The sequence below is a fragment of the Phalangium opilio genome, unplaced genomic scaffold (assembly GCF_054372755.1).
Source record: "Phalangium opilio isolate 3A_F unplaced genomic scaffold, DU_Popi_V2 ptg000024l_1, whole genome shotgun sequence".
Classification (NCBI taxonomy): domain Eukaryota; kingdom Metazoa; phylum Arthropoda; class Arachnida; order Opiliones; family Phalangiidae; genus Phalangium; species Phalangium opilio.
Window position 1 is genome coordinate 2,231,847 of NW_028324155.1, and position 20,505 is coordinate 2,252,351.

General features: G+C 36.0%; 2 long non-coding RNA genes across 2 annotated transcripts; one reads left to right on the forward strand and one right to left on the reverse strand.

Annotated features, from left to right (window-relative positions):
- Positions 1-2,541: 2,541 nt before the first annotated feature.
- LOC149692107 (uncharacterized) lies at positions 2,542-16,631 on the reverse strand. Its single transcript, XR_016382624.1, has 2 exons — positions 16,214-16,631; positions 2,542-4,635 (listed from the first exon to the last, which is right to left on the reverse strand). It is a non-coding gene; the product is annotated as an uncharacterized LOC149692107 (long non-coding RNA).
- On the forward strand, positions 10,194-11,420 carry LOC149692108 (uncharacterized). The gene is made up of 2 exons (XR_016382623.1): positions 10,194-10,918; positions 11,027-11,420. It is a non-coding gene; the product is annotated as an uncharacterized LOC149692108 (long non-coding RNA).
- Positions 16,632-20,505: the final 3,874 nt, after the last annotated feature.

The following is a 20,505-nucleotide window of genomic DNA, read 5'->3' on the forward strand; positions in this document are numbered from 1 at the left end:
ATATTTTAATGGGTTCTCTAAATTGAGATGACACTATCAATTTATTTCCTCCTCTTGGCAAGCTGCGTTAGGGGGCAGCATAACAACGAATATACGAATGGGTCCTTTGGCTACCAAGTTTTATTTATGACTTTTGGCTAGCACGCGGAGTGTTCCTTCCTACGACAAAGTCATATCAAATAGTCGTAACCACATAGGAAGGGCTAAAAACCTTTATTAATCTATTATTCCCAAGGGGAAAACACTTCTATTATAATCGAGATAGTCCTCCTCAAAAATATAAAAGCGAAATTTTTGGGGGTTTGCCCGCTCACTCGCCACCAAAAATATCCCGCGCCCATTGTCTCACTCTTTATTATTAAATTAGAAAAATAGGAGACCCCCTCTCCTTTTCGTAATTAATAACTCAGTACTGATTGGTCCGTTTTTAATTTCAACACTTTTGCCTTTCCAGAGCTTCATTAGTAAAAAGAATTAAAAAAAAAAGAAAGAATAAAACAAACCCGAAATTTGAGGTTATAGAAGGGGTTTTAGTAATTGAGAATTTTGTAAAATATAACCTTGAAGCGTGATGGCTTAATTCAGATTTTGAGCTGATGTCTTAATTTAGAGTTAAGAGTAAATTGTATTCGACAAAAAAAAATTCATTCATACTTAATAATTTTTGGTAAGAATGAAACAAAGTTTGTTTATCTATTTCAATTAGTTCAAAAGTAATTAGTATTATTAACTATTCTTACTAATATCGAAGGCCGAGTAATTAAGAAATAATTGTGATAATTAATTTTAAACTTGAAAACAATGAAAGCACAGCACTTAAAAAAATATAAAAAATACAAAAATAAGGACGCTTGCTTATTCCAAATTTCCAATGCCGCCATTTCGAAATGGCGTGAGTAGGGAAACTTTTTTTCTTTCCTTTTATAAAAACCCTAATTGAATAGTTATATGGATAATACCATAAAATTGAGCCAATGTAACAATAGAAAGGCGGACTAAGGACAAAACCGCGCCAGAAGCAAAGGACCGTGTTAACTATATTCTTCCCTCTTTCAAAATATCATAATATCATACACGTGAATAATTTTTTTTTTATTTTAAATATTTTATTGCAAAAGTTCCTAACTTAAAGTAAAGTATGCATATTGCCTCCTCTTCAATTTTCGTTTACAATTTTATCTATACAGGGTGTTTCTGTTAAGTGTGCTCTAAATTAATGGGGATGTTCTTTAGGTGCACGATTTTGAGTCTAAAATGTAACTTATATCTAAGACATTTTGACACAAGGGATACTGTTTTCGAGTTATGAATTTAAGTGTGTTTTAGGTATAACCTGTTAATTAATGTAGAAATAATTGTCTAAATCAGTTTATTAATTAAACAGGTGTAATGCAGGCCTTATGACGAACATTACACTTTTTTTATACTCTTTCAAAATTTTACCTCGTTATCTTTAGCGCGAAATCCTTTTACTTCAATTAATATACATCTGAATGATTATTTATACGGAATTGAATATGTCCAAGGTTCGACATATAATCCCGAACAACTTCCCCCTTTTTTAATACTAAGTTTATAAGCGCGTATAAGCATAGCTAGTAGCGTATAGCTCATAGAAGGAAATGACTTAATTTTTGAACAATCTTCATGAATTTTTTATGAATTTGCGCCCCCCCCCCGTATAAACGTTATAGTATAATATGTCCCCGTGTGACGGACGGCTCCGAGTATTTATATAGATATATATATATATATATAATAATTCAATTTAGAGAAATAATATATCTGTTTGTGTTTGCCCATCTCCCTATCATTAAAGTTGCTTCAATGATTTCCCTTTAATAGATATACACTCTAAACTTTTATATATATATTAATTTTTATTTTATTTATTTTTTTTTCGAGACTTTTACGAACAATGCAAATTATAGGTTATAACGGCGCTGTTTTGGGGAGGAATTATATTAAACGTATACACCCTCCTTTTATACATATCTATATACGAAACCTGTCGAATTTTATATACGCTTAAAGGAAATATAGAAAAATATGCTAATTTATATTTTTTCAAAGAACTATAAATTTCGGTACTGAAGCGTGAAGTTTATAATGGAGTATTTCTTTTAATTTAATTTTATTATTTTTTAATCGGGTGTTAAAATTTAAATATTGTTTATATGAAGGTTGAATAGAATTAAGCGTCTTTTCTTACGCGAGTTTATACTTAATAATAGTTCAAATATTATCCACCAGGGTGCTTAACTCTTCGTAGTTTTGGCGCTAGTGAGGGGTTTGTTATGGGGGTCATCCCCAAAGAAAACATTGGAGCTACGCTAGACCTATCACTTGAATTATTATTTTAAAGGTTTAAACAAATTTTTTTAAAGGAGCATTTGATAAATTTTGAATAATTAAATGTGATCGTTCAATCGTATATTGTATTTTCAAAAATAGACTCATTTAAAATTTATCGTATTGTAAAAATGTATCCTAACTTTGTTTTTTGCGAGAACTTTTCTGGTTGCGAAATGAAAACGTTCATTTATAAAAGTCAAGAAGATTCTTGTACGCTTCAGCGTTTTATTAATATCTTCTAAGTTTTTTCCCCACATTTTATATATTTCTACACACACATATATATATATATATAAAATACATCCTAGTTTGAGAGAATCTTTCGTAGAATCATAAATAATACTGATTTTTTTTGTAACGTCCTTTTCTTTCAAGTTGAATTTTTTCACGAAATTTCTCCCTGCACTCCTCTTCCCTTGGCGACCCCCTTCTCAGGTTTTTTTACCAAAATTTTCCAGTGCGAGAAAGATACAGGAAGTGGATGCTTTATGGTCATATTCTCCAAAGCTAAGGGAGATTTCATGATTTCCCCCGTTTTCCTATACGTCCTGAATAACCTTTGTCATTAGTTATCCACCCCTTATGTCAGGTAGAAAATTCTATCTAAGCAAAGTTAGTCCAAAGCTTTAATTAAGTCGTACGACGCAATATTGGATCTATTGCGAACTCCAATTGAAATGAACTCTTAAACGACATCGCATTCTGTAAAAATTCCAAAACTATTAATCCCTATATACATTTTTTACGCCATTTTCATCTAAACCAATGATCTGTATGTAACTTATCTTTGGACACCGGGTTAACGCTGCCAGTCCTAACTCCTTAATAATTTGTTTGGTTATAGATTAGCTGTCTTTCTACATTGTCTTAGTTCATCGTCTCAACGCGAACAGATGGCCGTGCTAAATTCGTATTTTCACGGAAAAAATGTTGGAATGAATGTTAGAACAAGAAAAAAAGAGGGGGGCATGCATTTCGAGCCCGAGGTGTATCATTTAGGCTCATCTTAGGACATAATCATTTCGCCCTCGCCATGGCAGTAATGGGGGAGTCGCGCGATAGGCGTCTAAGTACAGTACCGATAGACAAGATAGATACCGCCGCTAGCATTCTCTCAACCATGCAACTAAAACCAACAACTCAAATCTTTTACAAGAATCGCTATGCGCTATACGGTATCCACCCCCGCGCGCCCAAAGCTGGAATCATCATTTGTAAACATTCTCCACTTAGCTCGCAGTCCCGATCTTGCCTCGTATACAGGGTGTAAAAGGCATCGTAACGCCATGGGGAAAATAGCCGTTAACATTTTAGCCAAGCTATAACGCCGCCATAGACCATTTCGATGTAACAACGAGGGAAGGACACGGGGGGTAAACCTTTGCCTTCCATCTCGCTTAATGGCGCCTGCGCTGTTGTCTTTTTGTATCACGAGAGTGCGCGGAGACGGCAATGTATCAGCCCCCTTAGACGTCCCAATACTGAGGGATATCATTGCCTACCCAATTTTTTGCATCAAAATGGTCTATTGAAAGAAATTTTAACTAGCCACTGTGACCTTGCTACATCGTTGCCAAGGCCGACATATTCTCCAGAACAATCTACCCATCACTCATATGTAAATGAATTTCATACTCCAAACTGATTTACTCTGTGTTAAAGTAACCAAATAGTGACATGACAGTGCTACGAATCTCTCAAGTTACAGCTAGAAACGACCTCATTGGGTTATTGATGCTCTAGAGGTAGGATTCATCGGAAGACTTGTACCGTAGCGTCACACCCTGTAGAAGATATATTTTACTGTTGGCAAATCTCATCTTATTACGTCCGTCTCTGTACTCTCGACTGTCTATTTGGGATAGAAAATATATTCTCGATTACCGCCGGTAAATCACGATTATTTACCCTAATCACCATTTGTTACTACAACGGGGTGTAGTCCGTCACGGGGTCCCGGCGCCCGCGAGGGTTCGCCTCCTATCTTTCGCCAAAACGAGGAATTATTTTCCAACAGGATGATAGATGAATATCCACTTACTGGACGACAACTTACCCTGAGATTCCCTTCACCTTACCACAATTAGTTTTCGTTCTACGCGAAAGGTTAATTCAGCAACCAGGTTAAGTTGGTCCTCGTTTAGAAATTTGTACCACGCGTTCCAAAACAATCTTCCGTCTTCTCTCTCTCTCTTACGCTGGCCCGATCCATTGCTTCGTTCTCTTAAACTCTGTACTAGTATTATTCCTCCCATTTGCCCTTCTGCCGTACATCACATCCTGTTAAGGCATACATACATATAGCATTGACGATCTGACCATAGTTATAAATTGTTAGTTTTTTTGTCACGCTGCAATTTAGGGGTTTGCTAGCTCCGTTAGGCTCTATATACATTAATATAACTATGGGGATAACGAAAAATGGGGCAAAAAATGGATGAAAAAAAATCTTTCTTAAAGAATGGACCACCGCGATTCTAATTCCAGGTTTATCCTGCTACAGGCTATCCCTTATTATATACCTTCAACTTCACCGTAAGTAAGGGAGGGGGGGGGACGTACCTTAAGTACTTGCGGAGGAAAATTTTAATTAATTTTCCAAGACGAGATGGTTTTAGTAGAAATTTTATTTTTAGCGTTTATGAAAAATTGATTGCCTAAGGGCCCTCTGAGACCTTTTTTATTTGCCAAGTATTGTAAAGTCTAGTTAGTTAATTCATATCCATAATGATAGCTAGAAGTTACAACAATATTAGCTACAGAAGTTCATAATTCGAAGTAAAATATTCCGTATTCTGTAATTTGGGAAGAAAGCCATTAAGAAGGCACTGGAATGTTTGCTTCTAAAAATGAGCTTCAGATATTATTCTTGATACAAAATTCCCTCACTTAGAAAATTTAAGTATAGCTGCATGGGAATTAAAAGATCCCAGGAGCGTCTAAATTGATTACTTTACAATCTTTCAACGCTCGCTAAATTGATGAAGGATTTCACGTCTGCCAATATATTTAACCCGAAATTTATCGATGCCCCCGGCGGAATTTTCTTCGTTCCTCATTCCCTCTCCAAAAAGGGGTGATAAAAGTTAACCAAAAGTTTCTTCTCCTCTATCTCTATCTCTAATATAAGCTTTTCTTTAAAGCCAGAAGATATATATTTAAAAAAAAACCTCAATTAAATATGTAAGACCCTAGCTAAAAGGCTGAAAGGGGTTTTTGCAAAATAGACCACTCTTTACAAGAAGCATTTTTATCATATAATTCCCATCCCCCCTTCTTAATGAAAGATTTTCATTCTATAAGCGTAAGAATCGAGGGGATATTCACTGTGGATTAGAGAACAGAGTATCTTGTGTGTTCAGCAAGAGAATCGTAGGGTAAATACGGTACAGTTCTCTAAAAACCTCGTCAGGTAGGTCTGCTCTCTCTACCTCGCTTGAAGGCGTTAGATTTGTCACGTGACCAGATATTAACCAGGCTACTTCGAGGAGCGTCTGCTATGTTTGAGCGAACGGTAGAAGGCTTCTAAATTCTTTGTGAGAGGGTACATTGTGGATAGCCCCTCGAGATGGGGGCCTATTTTAGGTGATATCGAGCTGTAGGGCGCTAATCACCTCTTTGGAGGCGAGCAACTATACGTAGTTGCACGAACGATGGATGCGGCGTAGATTTTTTCGGATGGGTGGGGGTCCCGCGAGGAGGAGGATGGATTGAGGAGGAATGATAGTGGATACTCTCGGGGCTCTGGAATTAGGAGGCGGGACCGGACCCGCGGGGTTATGCAAACAAAACTGACAGGCGATGACAGAGGGGAAAAAACTGGCAAAACTTCATCTTCTTTTTTTTACTTCTTCTTCAAGGATTTTTTTACTCTCTCTCTCTCTCTCTCTCTCTCTCTCTCTCTCTCTCCGTGCGTGCTAAGCCTAAATGGAGATAGGTACGTGGCGCCAGAAAAGTGTGGCGGAGTGCTGCCAAATAATAACGATACCATGCGCCGGGACTCTGTTGTCGAATGAGGAAAAAATAAACAAATTATCCCCTTCTTACGATACGGAGCTCGCTCCGAAAAAAAGGGGTATTTGCGTTTCAAGACGACATTTAGACTATATTATGGTAAACAAGACTGTTGCTGTAATGAATTATCCCTCGCCAATGCACCAGATGCCCGGGCCATTTTCTTTTGATATACCAATGTTATGATCTTCCCAAAATTAATCTTAATTTTGTTTTAATTAAAAATAAAGAATTAACATTTGCTTATTACGGAGGATTCCGTATGTTAAAAGGCATTGCATATGTGTCTGCAAGAAACTGAGGTTGCCATGGCAACTATAACCCAAGAATAATTATCTCAATGCAGTTTTTCCATTATGCAAAAATACATTCTTATATATTTGCTTCCCATGACTATAAATTATAGACGGACTAATTCCTTATTTCCCAATCCATTAAAAGTAATTTTTTTTGCAAATATTTGGGGGGACCAATTACTATATTTTTTTCTTAATATTATATTAAGTCGTAATTGCATTTATAAGGGGTAGTTTTTTTATGCATATATCGTTTTTACTTACTTCCCTCTCATAACCACTTATATCTCAGGGCCTGTTTTCCCCATTTACAAAAGTTGTCGCTTAAGAATTACCAAACTAAAGTACCGTAATTTCCACTTTGTGTTTCTTTAAGGCATTTTTAATGTTAGTCTTTTGGTTACATGGGGTTTTCAATCCAGTAATATTTTGCTTCTCTTTCAGAGTTGTTATCTGAAGGTTTTTTATTTAAAAAAAAAAAAAAAAAAAGTTGTAGAGGGTATTTGAGATACAGGTCTAACGATTATTGCTCCAGTATCAGTTTATAAATATGACCAGTTACAAATTTAGAACGGCAATTCGAAATGCTCTCTTTAAATTTTTAAAGAATATGTTCGACTACTGTTGACCTCTTAATTGCTATTACCTTTACCATGGAGGTACCATGAACCGTAACGATATCCAAGTCGTCGTCTGTTACAGGGGTCAAAAAGGCAATTTAAAGTGTGTTTAATTCTAAAGTGATATCCGCGTTATCTACATGATGTAGTGCCGTGTACTTATATTCCGTATCTAACCCTAAACCAAGGAGGATACTTAACCAGTAGACGTAATTAACGCCTATTTTCTAAGCTCGTCCTAATTACCATAGATGGCAGGAATTATTAATTCGTTTCACCCACTTCTTCCTTGAACGCTATCTTAGTTTTAATTTCCCTCGAAATCTCAAGTGATTTGTTTACAAAACAAGCACCGAATTGCGTCTCCAGGTTACGAAATTCAAGTATTAATTCTCTATGGTAACAATTATACTAAACAATTTTGAGATTATCGCTGAAAGACGAATTTTTTTAAAAAATGGAGGGGGTAAATCTCCTACGTATCGTGCTCACGTATCGATGGACTGAAAGTTAGTAGACGATAATTACCGGTTTCTGTTGAGTATATACTTCTTATTGACCCTTAGTGATTAATGCGAATTGCCAGGCGATGATAGGCGTTCGCGGGGGCCTCTAGCACCCTCAGTCTCTTCTCCCTTTAAAATATACAGGGTGTTTCTGAAAGGTCTATACCCAGAAATTAAGGGGAATGTTGTTCCTTAGGCGATTTCAAGTCGAAAATGTAACTTCTGTCAAGCTCTGTGACATGTTGCCGTCCGGGTCACCGTTTTCAAGTTAAATTTGGAGACCCCTTACATTTAATTAAGAACACTGAAAGACAATGATTTCTAATTTAATTAGGGGGTCAACCCTAAAACACTCAAATGGCAATCATAACTCGAAAACAGTGTCCCTCGAACATTTTTACATCACGAAATCGCAAAAAAATTACCAAACATTTCCCCTTAATTTCTAGGGTATAGAATTTTGAGAAACACCCTGTATACTAAGTACCCTCTCGTATAATACTTAAATATCGATTTTGATCCCTCGATCTCCTTAAGACTGCCAATTTGGCGCTAAGACGAAGGTTTCTTCTCGCGATATATACATACCCGCTAGACACGATCTCACGATTTGATTCCGCACCCTCGGTTTTTGATTCCCCGTGTAAGTTTTTTTAATATATCGAAATAAAAACGTGGGCACGATGAAGAAACGCTTCTCGATTGGCGAGGCGGGAATTTAAGATGGGCCTAAAATATTTCTCCCCCAAAATTCAATTTTTTACTTGATTAACGAGAAACTTCGCAAAACGATTCTTGGAAGAAAAAAAAAATATTTAAAGATGGGGTTATCATAGTTTGCCAAATTCCGCACCGGTAATCCCTTTCGATACTAAATATGCTTTCCTTGGGCTGTTAATTACTTTAAATACATGAAGTTGCAACAATCAGTCCTATAATCTAGGTTCTCTCCATCCCTATGTAGTTAGGCCTTTGTGAGATGAATTTATGGTTGTTTTACATGTACATTTTAAGTTTGCATTCCCCATACAGAAGTCTAATTCCAACATTGTTCCTGAGCACTTGGCTACCACGTGATTTAATCAATAATTAAAGTTATTAATGTAAAAATAACCTTTTGCGTAGCCATAATTATAGACAATAAAGCAGGAAGTAAATTATATCAGATATATATGGCGTCATTAAAACGGTTTCATATTAATTAATCAATAAATCATAACGGAATAAAGAATTCCACAATGACATCTTATCTCAGTACTGATAAATTCCAGATGAATTTCTCCAGGCACACACAAATAAATAAATTATATAGAAATCAATAAATTATATAGAAATCAATATTGTTTCTTAACAAAAACACTATAAAGGTCATCTCTGTGACCCCGTAAAATTCTATAGCTTCGCGATTACGTAAACCTCTCTTCCCATGCAGTTTTATTTCGTCTTATAATCAAGTTACTTGTTTCGTCAATTTAGCTAATTACCGAGACACGCTTCTCGTATTTCTCGATGATATCCCATCGTTCCTATTTTCAGTTGCATGCTGGGGCGACGAGAGACTCGTTATTAAAGAAATCGTCGAAACTTCCCCCTCAATTAAGCTTCATTATTAAAACGAAATTAAAAAGAAAATTTTCCATGTTGATGGATACACTGCACGATTAGCTTTGTTTTTAAACTTATCAAGTATGGCTAAACGTTGATCATTCGATGTACCATGTATAACTAATTGAAAGGCTTTAATGTTTTGCGAATTTTTATTTCAGACTTTTGTGTAATGTCATTGCTATTAAGAGACACGGGGAAGTGGTTTTTAAATATTAGAGCTAACATAAATGATGGCAAGGATTGTGGGTCATTCTTTACAAAGGTCAAGAAAATTCTGTTTGAATAAGAAGTGAAGTAAGTTTACCGAGTAAATTACCCATAAATTACCGGTAATTCAACGGTAAATTACCCATAAATTACCGGTAATTCAACGGTAAATTACCCATAAATTACCGGTAATTCAACGGTAAATTACCCATAAATTACCGGTAATTCAACGGTAAATTACCCATAAATTACCGGTAATTCAACCATAAATTACCAGTAATTCAGTGGTAAATTACCCATAAATTACCGGTAATTAAACGGTAAATTACCCACAATTTATGAGTAACTCATTGGTAAATTACCCATAAATTACCAGTAATTCACCGGTTAATTACCATTGTAAAATTACGGGATGATATAAAACGGTAATTTACGGCGATATTTGGTATATTACCGACACACATCTATAAGTGCATTTTCTTTAGAAAATTAGAATGTTTTACTTTAAATTAAGAACTTCTCTTGAATACCTACATAATTTTTTAAGAAAAGAGCGTGGAAATTTTATTATTTCGTCAGTTTTTATTTTGTCGCCATCTATGATGGAGAAAAAATATTACGGAGACATAAAAGACATAAAAACGGAAGATTAGCTCCGCCTTCGTCGTCAGCTCCGCCTTCGTCGTCGTCTCGCCTTCGCTCTCTTTAAACTACTCCAGAGCAATGAGATAGAATATATATATGAAACCTAGAGTCACAACGTGAGATCTCGAGATCGACGTTTCGCAATACACCTTTTATCGAGCATGAATCTTTATCAAATACGGGTGGCGCCACCCTAAGAACTTTTTTATTAACGTCTGCTGCTATAATCTGTGTAACAAGCTGTCAAGATAGTTTTTAAACGTGTTAAATAAAATACGCATACGCGAGTATTTGAATTGTAACTCTATCTATCTCATAGAGATCTAACTCATTGCTCCAGAGCCGCATTGTAGCCGTAACAGGCTGAGAAATAAGGATTTTTTTTGCTGAGCGCGTGATCGAGTTGGCTTCGTTTGATTTTTGCACATAACGACTTCTAAAGCCTTCCGTTAACGGTAATCAAACTTAATTTTCAGTGATTTAAACTATTTTTCGTGTTATCGCCGTCTTTTGGTTTTATCTACTGGCAGCGTTTTGCCATAGGTCTTGGAAAAGCTCGTATTGTTTGTTCCTCGGGACTCATGACGGGGCTTTTCTATAACTGTGTTTGAGACCTTACTAAAAATACCTCCACTATCATGTTTTCGCTGTTATTCTTTGAATTTCGGTAATTAAACGTGCGGACTCGACATTTTTTGTTGCTCACTGCATTCCGCTAACGGTGTTTAATTTTTTAATTCGGTTTCATCGTTATTTGGCTCATTTTCGCCGAAAGTGACGCTGTAACGCCGACGTGGATATTGCCTAGTCCTTGTCTCAGACCGTCCTAAAAAGTTTAAAATTCATTATGCCGTCTGCTAAACACTATGATCTCATTTAAATTGTGCGGAAACGTGTTTTAAACTAATATGGGTCATTCCAAGGACACGTGTCTTTTGTGTGACCTCTTTATGTTCGGCTCCCTGTCATTGTAGCCGTAACAGGCTGAGAAATAAGGATTTTTTGGGGTTTGTTGTATCTCGGCTTTTGTTGAGGAGATATTCTTTATACGATTTCAATATTAATTAGCAATGTTACTGTATATAAGTAAGGCATTAATTATACAGTGCCTAAATATAGTTTTTGTAATAATTATCCTTTGCTATTAAATCAATATGGAGTTCATTATACATTGCTAAAATACATTAGAAAGCGCGACAAAATTGTAAGGGTTTACTTGTAACCTCTTGTTTTTCTTTTAAATTAATCGTTTCTTAGATATATATTCCTTCCCCATGTCCGATACATCCATAAGAGAAATTCGAAATTTTTATTTTATATACGGACACTTATAATATGGAAGCTCCTATTAAATGGCGCCTTAATATAAGTCTTATTCTTTGGTCATTAAAGTCCGGATCTTTAATAGGTAGTAGGGGGGAATCTTCCACCTCCCCCCCTTAGACACGTTTTTGGTCGAATATATTCTTGAGAATAGTGGCTGGACCCCCCAAGCCGTGCTAATTTCGTATTTCTCATTAGGGGCACGCTGACTTACGTAAATTTTTCTCCAGTATACCTTTTATACCAACATGCATGCGACCCTCCCCCCTTTATGTTTTTTATTTCACCATCCCTTTCTTTTTAGGAACGAAATTACGTAGTAATAAGACGCCGTATAACGCCCTCTCGCGTTGCATGAACTATAGAGAAGAAAAAAGAAAAAACATTAGTAGATTTAATGACCTCCTGTTGTCTCCCCCTCATTTTTCTATGATAAATTTTCGCCAGGTAATAAGGATTATTTTGATTAATTGCGGGGACCCTTGGCATAAATCATGACGGGTTATCATCCCTTCAAAATGCAAATTATCTTCGGAATGGTATGTCTTTATTTATGAGATTGTTTTGTTTCTCTTTTTTTAATTGAGAATGCGATATAAGGAATTAAATTATGAATATTTTAGCTAATGAGTTTGTTAGTACGAATGAATTATTTCTATGTAATTGCTACCGGTATTGTAGTAATTATTATCTATTTAACGTGAAGGGTGATGAAGCAATAACTTTAATTCATTCGCCTTTGTTGCGCCACTTGCCAGAAACCCATGCAGAAATTGTTAAATCTAAAAAATAAATCTTTAAAAAACTGATTTTAAATTTATCTACTACCCAAAGTGTGGATCATTTTTTTCTCTTACGTATTTTGTAAATTAGTAATAGTATCAGTTTATTTAAATTGGAATTAGTTGCTACAACGATACAATCAACACAATCCTCCATAGGTTAGATTTAGTAGTTTTTTTTTATCCCTTTGACAATATCTCGGGTCAAAGTTCATAAATTCGTAGAAGCATCGAGGTGACAAACTATTCTCTGGTTTTATTTAATAAATAAATTTTCTACGCTGTTCTGCATATAGCACTGCAGTAAGTATCCATTAGGGACTTTAATACAAAAATAATCGAATTAAAAAGGGATGCTAGGTTTTTTTCACGTCACGTTAATTTCCCATGCTCAAAAAAAATCCCTTCAAGTGGGGACACATTTTTTTTAATGCTAAACAATGAAAATGATCCCATGACGCATTTGCTATTCATTTATCCGTCTCTAGGGTAGATCTTTAAAAATATCTTGACAACGCCAGGATATTAAATTTCTTACGTAATTCGGAGATAACTCGAGTGCGGGTGAAGAACATTAATTATGTTGAGCTTATATTAGACCATTCCATTAGTTACTTACAGAGAAACCAACACACAGACGGGGGTCACCCTAGGTTACTTTCCTATCGCCAATAGGCAACACCAGACGGAGTCCAAGTTCACTACAAGCGAGAGGCTAGCCTTCTCGCAATGCCTCTAGCGGCGCTTCTTGGCACGAGGTAAATAACCCAAGAAGGTTTTTCTTCTGAAATTAATGAAATGGTCTAAAACTGTTGTTTTTATCACTATGCGGACGAAATTAATTGGGGTATATACATTTTAATCTAAACCGTGCGCCCTACAGTCTAGATTGTAATTTTTCATAGGATCAAAAGATTGCCACTCGCTGAGGTCACCTTTTACATTAATCTCAGTCAGGCTCTTTTATTATAGATAAATTATGTACGGGTTCGCGTTACTACATCGTATACTCTCTCTCTCCCATTGTTGCGATGAAACAGGAGATTCGTGTTGAACGTTCACCAGTGTAGTTAGGGGGAGTTTACTCAAATTAAACCAAGCTTATCGGTAAAGAGTGTTGCCTTAATCTGTGTTATATTCTCAACCTAAAAAACTGTACAACGCTAGGAATGCCAATTTACATCGATCACGGCAATGTAGTTCTATTTCACGTAGGAATCCTACATTGCATTTTGGGCCTAAGCTATAGTTACTGTCAAAAACATCTGCGGTTCTTGCGTATATGTAGAAAAACCTTAACCAATTCGAGGTCGGTACTGTACCTTGGATACCCAGCGCATCTATGGCTTTAACTGTGTATTTTCATATGGACGCGTAACGCAGGGTCCCATTACTTGACCCAGGAATCCAATTGTATTTTGTATATGTGTGTGAAGCAATTCTTTCCACAGGATGAGTTAAGCCTTGTACTTGGTTTATACGTTTAGCTCAAACTATGGCGGTGGTGTGTGTAGAGGGGACATATTCTAATGGGTGGTCTCGACAATGATTAGCGAAACCCTGGGCGCGTTTTCGTGCGTAAGCTGGCGCATAATATTAAAACGAGCGTTGTTGTAGGTCCTATCCACAGTTTCGCTTGAATGTATTACGTAGGCCCCACCTGGATGACTCAGACAGTGGCGTTAATGGCCAAATAATCGAGGATTTTTGGTCCAACCAATGGCAAACTTTCCCCCTGTGGTTCCTCTAGTAGTTAGTTGATGAGGAATTATATAGTGTATAGAAAAGAATCCATTATTTATTTTTTCCCGCGTAATTTCGAGCCCTTGAACATATCCGGTGGACATCGATTTAATTCTATGATATTTAGTTTTATTAATTACATATTTGACTTTAAATAAAAAACAAAGGAGTGAATCCTTAATTGTTTTTAGGCATGGGATGATTGTTTAATTGTCTTAATTTAAGTTAGAAATGGTTGGAATTTAGTTTTAATTGTTTTTTTAATGATTTGTTGTTTTTCTTTGCTTCTTTTTTAGAAATAATTTTAAGTGCATTCGAAGAAGAAATTCATTGTGGATTCTGTCGTTGATTTGAAGATCAAGGTATTGTTGCTGTAAGGTGTTCTTCGTTTTTAATAAGAATCGTTTGAAGATCAAGGTATGCGTTGCTGTAAGGTGGGAAGGGTTTGTCCTAATTTGGGTGCAACGTCATAGGAACTTAATTTATACGAAATTACGAAGATTTTGGGTGAAAACCTCAATATATCTCGCCTGATACCATAAAACCCTGCGGCAAATCCGTAATTACGCTGCAGTGGTATAACTTACGTAACCCTAATGTATTAGGCCTAACAAACTATGCATATTTGATTTAAGTGATCCTTTCAAAGCGTACAACAAAGTGAATAAATTTCACTTGAAAACACGCGGTATTCGTTTCGGAAACGTGATAATCCCTAAATCACGTTAAACCCCCCTGCAAGATTATTATAAGTGGTAAAGAGGTGTTTATCCTCCCATTTTCTTAAACCGAATCCAAAATTCGCTAAAGATGAAAGAGACCATCCACGTCGTTATTCAATTTTTCCTTCTCGGCGGCGTAATGTAACCCTTGTTATATTGAGAAATTTATCTTATTTCTTTACCATTTAGGCCCAGCAGTATGATCCCCTACAATCCTCCCCTCGGATGTAACTAGTATCTAGTATTATCCCTACAGGTAATAACTATATCTAGTGGTTGGCTTAATAGGCATAGCCCGTTATTTCGAGCCTGATTTCATCGAGATCTTTAAGAAAAGGGGGATAGGGAATGTAAGCTTCTTCCTCGCTTATGAGAAATCTACCGTCGAAGTCAAGATTTACATATCAAAGGGAAGATGCCGACCGAATCTTTTTGGCGGCATCTTTTTTTATATTTCCCATTTTCTTAATAGAGGCGCTGAGGTGTGGAACGAGAATCGAGGGGGGGGGATGAAGGAACGGTCGAAGGAAGATGTTGCGACCAGGGAGGAGGGAGGGAGGGATGAAGGTTTGTAAGTATAAGATGATGCTAAAAGAGAAATGAATTGGAAGACAGGCCGTTATAAGGAGCTGGGAGGAGAAATAGTGGCGGCGGCGTGCCGAGTTAAAAGGGAAATGAGGAGGGAGAGGAGAAGGCGGTCGTCTTTGATCTTCCCTCTCCTCCTCCTTATTTCTTCCTTGGGTGAGAGAGAGAGAAAGACCCTTTATGAAGAACAGAAATCGTCTAATTCGGTAATTAATTGGAAGGAAATTAGGAACGCGTGTATAGCCCCGGGTCTCGATACGCCCAGTAGTTTTGTCCGCGCGTATATATATTTTTAAAGCCAGTTTCTTTTTTCATTATTTTAAGATTCATTCTACATGTATCTTTCATGGGGTTTTATTATTATTTTGGGTTTCCGTATTTAAAGGTGAACGAGTGATAGTGGTTAGTTTCACAGAGGTGCATGGTGATGCCGACTTGAATCTTCCAAAAATGACTCGATATATGTTCCATTAATGTGACGTGGTAAAATAGATTAGAGCTATAGGTACAAACGCAAACTAATGCCACTACTCCCAAGATAAATGCTCCCTGGGTATTTTTCATTAAATCTATAGTTATCATTTAGTGCACCGGGTTACTGATATTCAAATTAGCATAACCAATATTTACGAAAATTGCAACCAAATAACAGACTAATTTTCATATTGGAATTTGATCACGGATAATATTGTTATTATCTCTTAATTATAGCTTAATGTGAATTTCATCAGCTCTAACATTGCAAGTACGGTATAACGGTAAAATTTTAAATTAATAACTTGGATTAACATGCAGATATGTTTTTACCTCTAAGTTGCCACTCATTTGGTTTAATTGCGTTTTGCCTCTTCTCAAAGACGTAACAACATCGCTTGTTTGCCATGCTAGTCATAGAGAAGATAGATTCGAATGTTATTGTAATGGATTGTTGCGTAAAGACACTAAGAATTCCTTTTCCCCGGATGAGGGATTTTTTCTTTTCTCTCATCTCATCTCATCTCTCTCTCTCTCAGTTAGTTGATGGCGGCGCGGCTTCGTTTCATTTACAGTCTCGCATTCTCGCTCTCAATGCTTTAGTTTATCCCGCATCGGTTTTAACCCCTTCTGATTCGCGTTATTTTTAAATTGATTCCGACTCGAGCAAGAGACGCGCGATCCATCCTTTCTCCTCCTCCTTCTGAGGAGGGAATTTGCAATTTGGGAAGAGGGAAGGAAATCTACTACTTAGTTTCTTGGTGTATACGAAATTAGAAAGACACGTCAAGCATTTTATGGTCGTGATGAAATTTAAAGTCTCAAACGTCGTCGACAAGCGCGCGCGCGAGTGGTTACTTTGGCAAACATCCTCTTTATGTAATTATTCTCTACGGTAATTTCTGCCAAGACAGCTTTAGATCCTTTTACGAAAGGTTACGTATACCTTCAAATAATAGTTACATAATTTTGTTTTCCGTTTTCTACTGATCAAAGTTGCTGTAATAGATAGTTTTCACACATGGAGAATTCATACCATTTACACCAGGAGGACAAAAACCCGTCTGCTTTTGTCCTCCAGGTATCCTGGCCTCCTGGTGTAAATGATATGAATCCTCCATGTGTGAAAACTATTTATATGCAGTTACTAATATTGATAGGCCTTTGCCAAGAAGAAGCTTAAGGAATTCTGGGTAAATGGTCCTTAATTGGCAGTGCTTCCGCAGTTACGCTATTTTAATGCTCATTTAAAAGGCTAAACAAATGTAAAACGTTTAATTTTGACAAGTACCTGTAGTTTGAACTACCGTTCTTGCAAAACTTCCGTGTTCTATCCAAATAAAGGTATAGGCTTAATTATTAGTTGTTTTTACAATTGGTATAAACTGTGCACTTAATAGAAGGTCGCGTTTAATATCTCCAACAAATCCATCCAGGGATATGTATGGGGTAATAGCAGCTGGAAGCTGTATGTAGACTACAATATTTTAAATCGTACATGTTAGGCCTAAAAACTGGCCAAGGCTTAAGTCTGGTTATTTTGAAAGAAAACAAAGTATGGCGGCCATTATCTCAATCTTAAGACTCGTCACTCGACCTTGCAGACGAAATATTGAGAAAATGAACTAAACGAAGGAAGATATTGATTCACGAGACCATAGATTTTTGTTTTCCACCTCATGGTACAGGAAAAAAAATTGAGAAAAAACAAAAGGAAGTAAAAGTAATTAAGTCTAGAAGAGGGAGAGAGCTAGGAATATGGCGCCGAGGCACAAAGTCTATAACCATACTCGTAACATAGGAACGAAGCCAAAATGGCTTTTCTCTTCCATATATCGAACCCGTACCCGTATTGTTGGCCTCGTGTAATACTATAACGCTGGCTATACGTATGCAGCGCATTCCGCCTTTATTTTACTCGAGGGGAACCGAGTTATTGATGATCTTCTGGGTATGAGAGTGAAGCCTCCATTCCCAGCTACCCTAGCTGCTTCCCTCTCTATTACCCAACTTTTGAGGTTGACGTGGGAGGCTGACAATCTGCCTCGCGTCCGTCAGAACCCTTAAGAAAGAAAAAGCTATAGCCCCAAAAAAGAAAAAAAAAACATAATAATAATTTCCGAACGCCACGCCATTGGCTAGAAGGAAAAACCCCTAACGCCACACCAGCTCCAATTCAGTAATTGTTCCAAAGTACCTTGACTCCTACAGAACAAATCCCAATTTTTGTTTTTTTCTCTTTGGTTCGCTTCCCATTTTTGCGTAATTACCCCTTTAAGAAATTTTCCCCGCTCGTACGTCCCTTCACACTCTTCTAAACGAAAGGATAATTAACACGAAGTTATTATTAGTGTCACTGTACATTTAGCCATTTTTAACAGGGTCTCCTTTAACGGCAAGTAAAATCCCCGGACAAGGCCCCATAGTCAAATAAATATGTAAGAACAATCACGGGGCCCCATTTATTTACGGGGAACCTGGACAAGTGCCCACCTGACCTAATGGTCAAGAGGTCCCTGATTTTTAACCTCGCATGCCTAAAGTTTAGTTCCATGTAATTGAGTTCTTAGCAAAGATCTTTTTAACTGTTGGTCAAGTTACAAATTTGTTGAAGTAGAGTTTGTGGTCCCCCATCAAGATACGGACCCCAGGAAAGCTGACGGTATTGCCAACCCTCTCTTGACAGCCCTGAGTATGTACAAATAGTAATTGAGAATTAACACGATTAGTAACTTCGGATTATTTTATTTCTGTATATGCAAACCCGGATTATGAAAAATGGCCGCGTACCTCTAACTTCAACCTATTACCTAGCGAGAAACTTAGCAAATGTAGGAGGGAACGTCTAACTTATACCCCATGTTTGTATAATCATAGTTCAGGGTAATGTTCCGCGTCACACGCTTTTGCCAGCTTACTGTGAATTTTTTAATGTAAATTACGGCACTATGGTAGTTGCGACGGAATTTATTATATGTATACCTATATACTTCCATGCACTGAAATTTGTTATTTTTTTTACCTAATTTGGTATTTCGGCCAACCATGAACGTATAGTGACAGCTTTTTTGTTATTATACATATTAGAACGACTGCATTTAAGTTTTCTATAAAGTTTTGTTTCTTAAATTTAGTTTAAGTGAGATTTCACGGTTCATGATTTAATTGGGTTTATGAAGGTTTATTAAATATATTTCTCATATTGATTCTTAGAGTTGCGAACTTTGTTTTTACCTAATCCATTCATTTTCTATTTATTTATAAATAAAATAACACTATAAAGCCTTCAGTGTTGTTTAAAAAATTGAATAAATTGAATTTAAATATTATAAAACTATTTTCGTATAATATATAATCAATCAATCAATCGCCTTGGCATATATTTTCGTATTACATCTGTTTCTAATCGTCTAAAAATTTTATTCAACGATAATATATTTCATAAAAATTTAGATCAAATCGTTGAACTCATTTAAATACTGTCTGCGAAAAAGGCTAGCTCTAATAATTTTACCAAAACACGAGGTCATTATAGTTTTGATGGATTAGGTTTTAAATCATGGTCAAATTAACATGTTCAAGTGTTATGAATAATAAAAGAAAGAAAGCAAAAACATCAACACAATCATAAACAAGATCCCCCTGTGTATACATACACTTATAATTATCAACTCAAAATATTTTGTAAAATTGCTATTTATATAAATATACTTTATATATACGCCCTTCAGGTTTTTAGAAACATATTTAAATAACAGTATAGACACGCGTATACTGTTGATGAATCTCCAAGCAACGATATATTTTTTTCTTTTTTTCTTTTTCTAATAAGATATAGTGTATGAACCTGTTTCTTTTAATATAATCGAGTCAATTTTTGTTTTTATTATATATCAAGACGAGTTAAGTATCATTTTCTTGAAATATATTAGATAATGGGATCCCCCTTCCCGCTATAGGGTCTTCTTGATTATTATACATTTACCACGAATCATTATATAACCCCCCTTAAAAATCCGATTCTCTCTTAAGCAGGTTTTTATAATGCATTAATAATAAATTGATAGAACTTAAGCCATCATTTTCGCCCGTGTCATATAGTTTCAAGAAAAATATGAAATCCACCAAATGAAATCGTGAGTTTTCTTTATAAGATCTCCGTTTTGTAAATTAGCAAATTAATAACTATTAATTGCCCATGTAAATTAAGTTTAAACTAGTGTTAAACCAATTTTGATTGAGGTCGATCCTCCTAGAAAATGATATCCTTTTTCTGCAAGATATTACTCCCTCATAAATTGTAGAAAGAACAATTTAGTATAACTTATAAGAGACTATACTAAGTTTTGTCCAACTTTGACCACAAAAATTGGACATACTATGACAGTTAGGAGAAAAACGTATATGCATGGGTACTTTTGATCAGTTGACTATTCTTCAGTTTTAAAATAATTCGTATTTAGAAATTCAGTCCCATATAGAGAAAGAAAAACACATTTTATTGTTTACTTCACGTAATGAACTTCAATTTGAAGACAAGGAGATTTTTAAGAAAGAAAGAAAGAGTTGTAAAAGAAAGTCAGGAGTTTATTTGAAATTCTAATGCGTTTTAAAATGCCTTGAAA